This window comes from Osmia lignaria, unplaced genomic scaffold (assembly GCF_051020975.1).
Source record: "Osmia lignaria lignaria isolate PbOS001 unplaced genomic scaffold, iyOsmLign1 scaffold0047, whole genome shotgun sequence".
In the NCBI taxonomy this organism is placed as follows: domain Eukaryota; kingdom Metazoa; phylum Arthropoda; class Insecta; order Hymenoptera; family Megachilidae; genus Osmia; species Osmia lignaria.
The window spans coordinates 95,001-103,330 of NW_027478188.1; the positions used below are offsets into that span (position 1 = coordinate 95,001).

The 8,330-nt window shown below is 39.6% G+C and overlaps 1 non-coding gene across 1 annotated transcript in view; it reads right to left on the minus strand.

Moving 5' to 3' along the window:
* Positions 1-121, minus strand: part of LOC143307195 (small subunit ribosomal RNA) — a 1,923-nt gene extending 1,802 nt beyond the window's left edge. The window contains exon 1 of the ribosomal RNA XR_013064400.1: positions 1-121. This exon is cut by the window's left edge and continues 1,802 nt beyond it. This is a non-coding gene — a ribosomal RNA (small subunit ribosomal RNA).
* Between the last annotated feature and the right edge of the window lie 8,209 nt (positions 122-8,330).

Sequence of the window (8,330 nt, forward strand, 5' to 3'; positions counted from 1 at the left end):
TAAGAAACCAAAACTGATTTAATGAGCCATTCGCGGTTTCACCTTAATTCGGTATGTACTTAGACATGCATGGCTTAATCTTTGAGACAAGCATATGACTACTGGCAGGATCAACCAGGGAGCTTAGTTATTATTGTAAATTTAAATTTTCGTCGTCGGCCCTCCCTGTAAGACCGATCGACGTTAAGCCATTTCTCTTTTGTATGTAACACACATTTCATAAATTTTGTACCTCTTATAGAGGCCAAATATTCTCCTCCTCCTCTCATAAAGCACGAAAATCACTTTCACGCCGTGCATCCATCGTGCAAGCACGTAGACCACACACGCTGGACAATATAATAAAAGATAGCGCGGACAGTGGCATGCTATACAAATCGAGAAAGCGCGTACAGTGATCATGCTGGTCATTTTGCCACCAAATTTTATAATCTTTATCATTAGAGCGGGCCCACCAACCTCGTCTCTGTACTTTATACATTTCTCCTCCATCTGCACACACCTTTTCAAACATTAACGGAGAGAGTTCCTTGGACTTGCTTTAAATGTACATATTAGATATGTTGGAATCTCTCTCCTTTAGAAGTTTCCCCAGCCTTAAAACTTCTTTCATTTTTACTCCTCTCTCCATACTTATTTTCCTCTCTGAACGTATCAGAGAGGATTTTATTTCTGACACCTCTTGACTTTTCTTAAATTCAGGGACGTAATTTTGTTCATAATTCAGTGGACTTTTGTGTATTTTATACTTTAAATATTTCCAAACAGTCTCCCTTCTAAAAGTGATAGAACGAATTTTCGTCTAACACTACTTTCTTGGTTCAAAAATTTTATACAATCTTATAACTTTTTCAGTTTTAACAAATTTTGGTTACAGACAGTTGATGCTCAGTTTGTACAAGTATGCAACATTTATAAGTGCATACAGGTCACCAGCCTTATATTACAAGGCTCACCACATATGGGCCATTCGGTCTTAGACACCGACCCGTGGTAATGCTGTGTGGAGATTAATAATAATCCGCAACGGAAAACCGGAACGAGAATAGTCGAGAAAGTATATTCTCGAGGAGCGGTAGACTGCTTTTCAACCGAAGTCATAAAAGAGCCACACGCTCGACGCTACTCCCGACCGGTCCGAGCGAACCGAAAGTGCCTTCCTATAAATACCGAACGGCCGGCCGCTAGGTCGGCGACGCATGGGCTTACGCCCAGGCGTATGCCTGTGCAAACCGCCGTGAGAGCGTACCATCCCGCCGGCACGGTAAAACTTAGACTGAAAATATCGTCGAACATATCCTTTCATTTTATAACGTTCTATACATGAAAATTAATAAATTAACATGCAGGACATAATAAATTCACATTCTCATGTGAATCATGGGTTTAATTAATATTTTAAAAAATTTTAAAACCGCCCAGAACCGATGAGATGAAAATATTAAAACGATATTTTTGCATTTTCTTACGGTAAAACATTAACAAATAAGCGACTATAGCAATATAAAACTCCATTTGTAATTTAATTAATCAAAATTAATATTTTTTTTTGATTTTTCAGCGATCCAGAACCGATGAGACGAAAACATTAAAACGATATTTTTGCATTTTCTTACGACAAAACATTAACAAATACGAGACTATAACAATATAAAACTACATATGTAATTTAATTAATCAAAATTAATAATTTTTTTTGATTTTTCAGTGATCCAGAACCGATAAGTCGAAAATTTTAACAATCATATTTTTGCATTCTGTACCGTGGATCCATCGTTAAACGCTATTAAACTAACGTCCGTGATGGTATAAATGCAGATTTTCGCTCCGTTTAGCCAAAATAACGAACTTTAGGTGCGCTCCGAAATATTTCAAAGTCCCAGCGGCGTATTGCTTCGCCTCTTAGAACCGATTAGTCGAAAATTTTAACAATCATATTTTTGCATTCTGTACCGTGGATCGATCGTTAAACGCTATTAAACTAACGTCCGTGATGGTATAAATGCAGATTTTCGCTCCGTTTAGCCAAAATAACGAACTTTAGGTGCGCTCCGAAATATTTCAAAGTCCCAGCGGCGTATTGCTTCGCCTCTTAGAACCGATTAGTCGAAAATTTTAACAATCATATTTTTGCATTCTGTACCGTGGATCGATCGTTAAACGCTATTGAACTAACGTCCGTGATGGTATAAATGCAGATTTTCGCTCCGTTTAGCCAAAATAACGAACTTTAGGTGCGCTCCGAAATATTTCAAAGTCCCAGCGGCGTATTGCTTCGCCTCTTAGAACCGATTAGTCGAAAATTTTAACAATCATATTTTTGCATTCTGTACCGTGGATCCATCGTTAAACGCTATTAAACTAACGTCCGTGATGGTATAAATGCAGATTTTCGCTCCGTTTAGCCAAAATAACGAACTTTAGGTGCGCTCCGAAATATTTCAAAGTCCCAGCGGCGTATTGCTTCGCCTCTTAGAACCGATTAGTCGAAAATTTTAACAATCATATTTTTGCATTCTGTACCGTGGATCGATCGTTAAACGCTATTAAACTAACGTCCGTGATGGTATAAATGCAGATTTTCGCTCCGTTTAGCCAAAATAACGAACTTTAGGTGCGCTCCGAAATATTTCAAAGTCCCAGCGGCGTATTGCTTCGCCTCTTAGAACCGATTAGTCGAAAATTTTAACAATCATATTTTTGCATTCTGTACCGTGGATCGATCGTTAAACGCTATTGAACTAACGTCCGTGATGGTATAAATGCAGATTTTCGCTCCGTTTAGCCAAAATAACGAACTTTAGGTGCGCTCCGAAATATTTCAAAGTCCCAGCGGCGTATTGCTTCGCCTCTTAGAACCGATTAGTCGAAAATTTTAACAATCATATTTTTGCATTCTGTACCGTGGATCGATCGTTAAACGCTATTGAACTAACGTCCGTGATGGTATAAATGCAGATTTTCGCTCCGTTTAGCCAAAATAACGAACTTTAGGTGCGCTCCGAAATATTTCAAAGTCCCAGCGGCGTATTGCTTCGCCTCTTAGAACCGATTAGTCGAAAATTTTAACAATCATATTTTTGCATTCTGTACCGTGGATCCATCGTTAAACGCTATTAAACTAACGTCCGTGATGGTGTAAATGCAGATTTTCGCTCCGTTTAGCCAAAATAACGAACTTTAGGTGCGCTCCGAAATATTTCAAAGTCCCAGCGGCGTATTGCTTCGCCTCTTAGAACCGATTAGTCGAAAATTTTAACAATCATATTTTTGCATTCTGTACCGTGGATCGATCGTTAAACGCTATTAAACTAACGTCCGTGATGGTATAAATGCAGATTTTCGCTCCGTTTAGCCAAAATAACGAACTTTAGGTGCGCTCCGAAATATTTCAAAGTCCCAGCGGCGTATTGCTTCGCCTCTTAGAACCGATTAGTCGAAAATTTTAACAATCATATTTTTGCATTCTGTACCGTGGATCGATCGTTAAACGCTATTGAACTAACGTCCGTGATGGTATAAATGCAGATTTTCGCTCCGTTTAGCCAAAATAACGAACTTTAGGTGCGCTCCGAAATATTTCAAAGTCCCAGCGGCGTATTGCTTCGCCTCTTAGAACCGATTAGTCGAAAATTTTAACAATCATATTTTTGCATTCTGTACCGTGGATCGATCGTTAAACGCTATTGAACTAACGTCCGTGATGGTATAAATGCAGATTTTCGCTCCGTTTAGCCAAAATAACGAACTTTAGGTGCGCTCCGAAATATTTCAAAGTCCCAGCGGCGTATTGCTTCGCCTCTTAGAACCGATTAGTCGAAAATTTTAACAATCATATTTTTGCATTCTGTACCGTGGATCCATCGTTAAACGCTATTAAACTAACGTCCGTGATGGTATAAATGCAGATTTTCGCTCCGTTTAGCCAAAATAACGAACTTTAGGTGCGCTCCGAAATATTTCAAAGTCCCAGCGGCGTATTGCTTCGCCTCTTAGAACCGATTAGTCGAAAATTTTAACAATCATATTTTTGCATTCTGTACCGTGGATCGATCGTTAAACGCTATTGAACTAACGTCCGTGATGGTATAAATGCAGATTTTCGCTCCGTTCAGCCAAAATAACGAACTTTAGGTGCGCTCCGAAATATTTCAAAGTCCCAGCGGCGTATTGCTTCGCCTCTTAGAACCGATTAGTCGAAAATTTTAACAATCATATTTTTGCATTCTGTACCGTGGATCCATCGTTAAACGCTATTAAACTAACGTCCGTGATGGTATAAATGCAGATTTTCGCTCCGTTTAGCCAAAATAACGAACTTTAGGTGCGCTCCGAAATATTTCAAAGTCCCAGCGGCGTATTGCTTCGCCTCTTAGAACCGATTAGTCGAAAATTTTAACAATCATATTTTTGCATTCTGTACCGTGGATCGATCGTTAAACGCTATTAAACTAACGTCCGTGATGGTATAAATGCAGATTTTCGCTCCGTTTAGCCAAAATAACGAACTTTAGGTGCGCTCCGAAATATTTCAAAGTCCCAGCGGCGTATTGCTTCGCCTCTTAGAACCGATTAGTCGAAAATTTTAACAATCATATTTTTGCATTCTGTACCGTGGATCGATCGTTAAACGCTATTGAACTAACGTCCGTGATGGTATAAATGCAGATTTTCGCTCCGTTTAGCCAAAATAACGAACTTTAGGTGCGCTCCGAAATATTTCAAAGTCCCAGCGGCGTATTGCTTCGCCTCTTAGAACCGATTAGTCGAAAATTTTAACAATCATATTTTTGCATTCTGTACCGTGGATCGATCGTTAAACGCTATTGAACTAACGTCCGTGATGGTATAAATGCAGATTTTCGCTCCGTTTAGCCAAAATAACGAACTTTAGGTGCGCTCCGAAATATTTCAAAGTCCCAGCGGCGTATTGCTTCGCCTCTTAGAACCGATTAGTCGAAAATTTTAACAATCATATTTTTGCATTCTGTACCGTGGATCGATCGTTAAACGCTATTAAACTAACGTCCGTGATGGTATAAATGCAGATTTTCGCTCCGTTTAGCCAAAATAACGAACTTTAGGTGCGCTCCGAAATATTTCAAAGTCCCAGCGGCGTATTGCTTCGCCTCTTAGAACCGATTAGTCGAAAATTTTAACAATCATATTTTTGCATTCTGTACCGTGGATCGATCGTTAATCGCTATTAAACTAACGTCCGTGATGGTATAAATGCAGATTTTCGCTCCGTTTAGCCAAAATAACGAACTTTAGGTGCGCTCCGAAATATTTCAAAGTCCCAGCGGCGTATTGCTTCGCCTCTTAGAACCGATTAGTCGAAAATTTTAACAATCATATTTTTGCATTCTGTACCGTGGATCGATCGTTAAACGCTATTGAACTAACGTCCGTGATGGTATAAATGCAGATTTTCGCTCCGTTTAGCCAAAATAACGAACTTTAGGTGCGCTCCGAAATATTTCAAAGTCCCAGCGGCGTATTGCTTCGCCTCTTAGAACCGATTAGTCGAAAATTTTAACAATCATATTTTTGCATTCTGTACCGTGGATCGATCGTTAAACGCTATTGAACTAACGTCCGTGATGGTATAAATGCAGATTTTCGCTCCGTTTAGCCAAAATAACGAACTTTAGGTGCGCTCCGAAATATTTCAAAGTCCCAGCGGCGTATTGCTTCGCCTCTTAGAACCGATTAGTCGAAAATTTTAACAATCATATTTTTGCATTCTGTACCGTGGATCGATCGTTAAACGCTATTGAACTAACGTCCGTGATGGTATAAATGCAGATTTTCGCTCCGTTTAGCCAAAATAACGAACTTTAGGTGCGCTCCGAAATATTTCAAAGTCCCAGCGGCGTATTGCTTCGCCTCTTAGAACCGATTAGTCGAAAATTTTAACAATCATATTTTTGCATTCTGTACCGTGGATCGATCGTTAAACGCTATTAAACTAACGTCCGTGATGGTATAAATGCAGATTTTCGCTCCGTTTAGCCAAAATAACGAACTTTAGGTGCGCTCCGAAATATTTCAAAGTCCCAGCGGCGTATTGCTTCGCCTCTTAGAACCGATTAGTCGAAAATTTTAACAATCATATTTTTGCATTCTGTACCGTGGATCGATCGTTAAACGCTATTGAACTAACGTCCGTGATGGTATAAATGCAGATTTTCGCTCCGTTTAGCCAAAATAACGAACTTTAGGTGCGCTCCGAAATATTTCAAAGTCCCAGCGGCGTATTGCTTCGCCTCTTAGAACCGATTAGTCGAAAATTTTAACAATCATATTTTTGCATTCTGTACCGTGGATCGATCGTTAAACGCTATTAAACTAACGTCCGTGATGGTATAAATGCAGATTTTCGCTCCGTTTAGCCAAAATAACGAACTTTAGGTGCGCTCCGAAATATTTCAAAGTCCCAGCGGCGTATTGCTTCGCCTCTTAGAACCGATTAGTCGAAAATTTTAACAATCATATTTTTGCATTCTGTACCGTGGATCGATCGTTAAACGCTATTGAACTAACGTCCGTGATGGTATAAATGCAGATTTTCGCTCCGTTCAGCCAAAATAACGAACTTTAGGTGCGCTCCGAAATATTTCAAAGTCCCAGCGGCGTATTGCTTCGCCTCTTAGAACCGATTAGTCGAAAATTTTAACAATCATATTTTTGCATTCTGTACCGTGGATCCATCGTTAAACGCTATTAAACTAACGTCCGTGATGGTATAAATGCAGATTTTCGCTCCGTTTAGCCAAAATAACGAACTTTAGGTGCGCTCCGAAATATTTCAAAGTCCCAGCGGCGTATTGCTTCGCCTCTTAGAACCGATTAGTCGAAAATTTTAACAATCATATTTTTGCATTCTGTACCGTGGATCGATCGTTAAACGCTATTAAACTAACGTCCGTGATGGTATAAATGCAGATTTTCGCTCCGTTTAGCCAAAATAACGAACTTTAGGTGCGCTCCGAAATATTTCAAAGTCCCAGCGGCGTATTGCTTCGCCTCTTAGAACCGATTAGTCGAAAATTTTAACAATCATATTTTTGCATTCTGTACCGTGGATCGATCGTTAAACGCTATTGAACTAACGTCCGTGATGGTATAAATGCAGATTTTCGCTCCGTTTAGCCAAAATAACGAACTTTAGGTGCGCTCCGAAATATTTCAAAGTCCCAGCGGCGTATTGCTTCGCCTCTTAGAACCGATTAGTCGAAAATTTTAACAATCATATTTTTGCATTCTGTACCGTGGATCGATCGTTAAACGCTATTGAACTAACGTCCGTGATGGTATAAATGCAGATTTTCGCTCCGTTTAGCCAAAATAACGAACTTTAGGTGCGCTCCGAAATATTTCAAAGTCCCAGCGGCGTATTGCTTCGCCTCTTAGAACCGATTAGTCGAAAATTTTAACAATCATATTTTTGCATTCTGTACCGTGGATCGATCGTTAAACGCTATTAAACTAACGTCCGTGATGGTATAAATGCAGATTTTCGCTCCGTTTAGCCAAAATAACGAACTTTAGGTGCGCTCCGAAATATTTCAAAGTCCCAGCGGCGTATTGCTTCGCCTCTTAGAACCGATTAGTCGAAAATTTTAACAATCATATTTTTGCATTCTGTACCGTGGATCGATCGTTAAACGCTATTAAACTAACGTCCGTGATGGTATAAATGCAGATTTTCGCTCCGTTTAGCCAAAATAACGAACTTTAGGTGCGCTCCGAAATATTTCAAAGTCCCAGCGGCGTATTGCTTCGCCTCTTAGAACCGATTAGTCGAAAATTTTAACAATCATATTTTTGCATTCTGTACCGTGGATCGATCGTTAAACGCTATTGAACTAACGTCCGTGATGGTATAAATGCAGATTTTCGCTCCGTTTAGCCAAAATAACGAACTTTAGGTGCGCTCCGAAATATTTCAAAGTCCCAGCGGCGTATTGCTTCGCCTCTTAGAACCGATTAGTCGAAAATTTTAACAATCATATTTTTGCATTCTGTACCGTGGATCGATCGTTAAACGCTATTGAACTAACGTCCGTGATGGTATAAATGCAGATTTTCGCTCCGTTTAGCCAAAATAACGAACTTTAGGTGCGCTCCGAAATATTTCAAAGTCCCAGCGGCGTATTGCTTCGCCTCTTAGAACCGATTAGTCGAAAATTTTAACAATCATATTTTTGCATTCTGTACCGTGGATCGATCGTTAAACGCTATTAAACTAACGTCCGTGATGGTATAAATGCAGATTTTCGCTCCGTTTAGCCAAAATAACGAACTTTAGGTGCGCTCCGAAATAT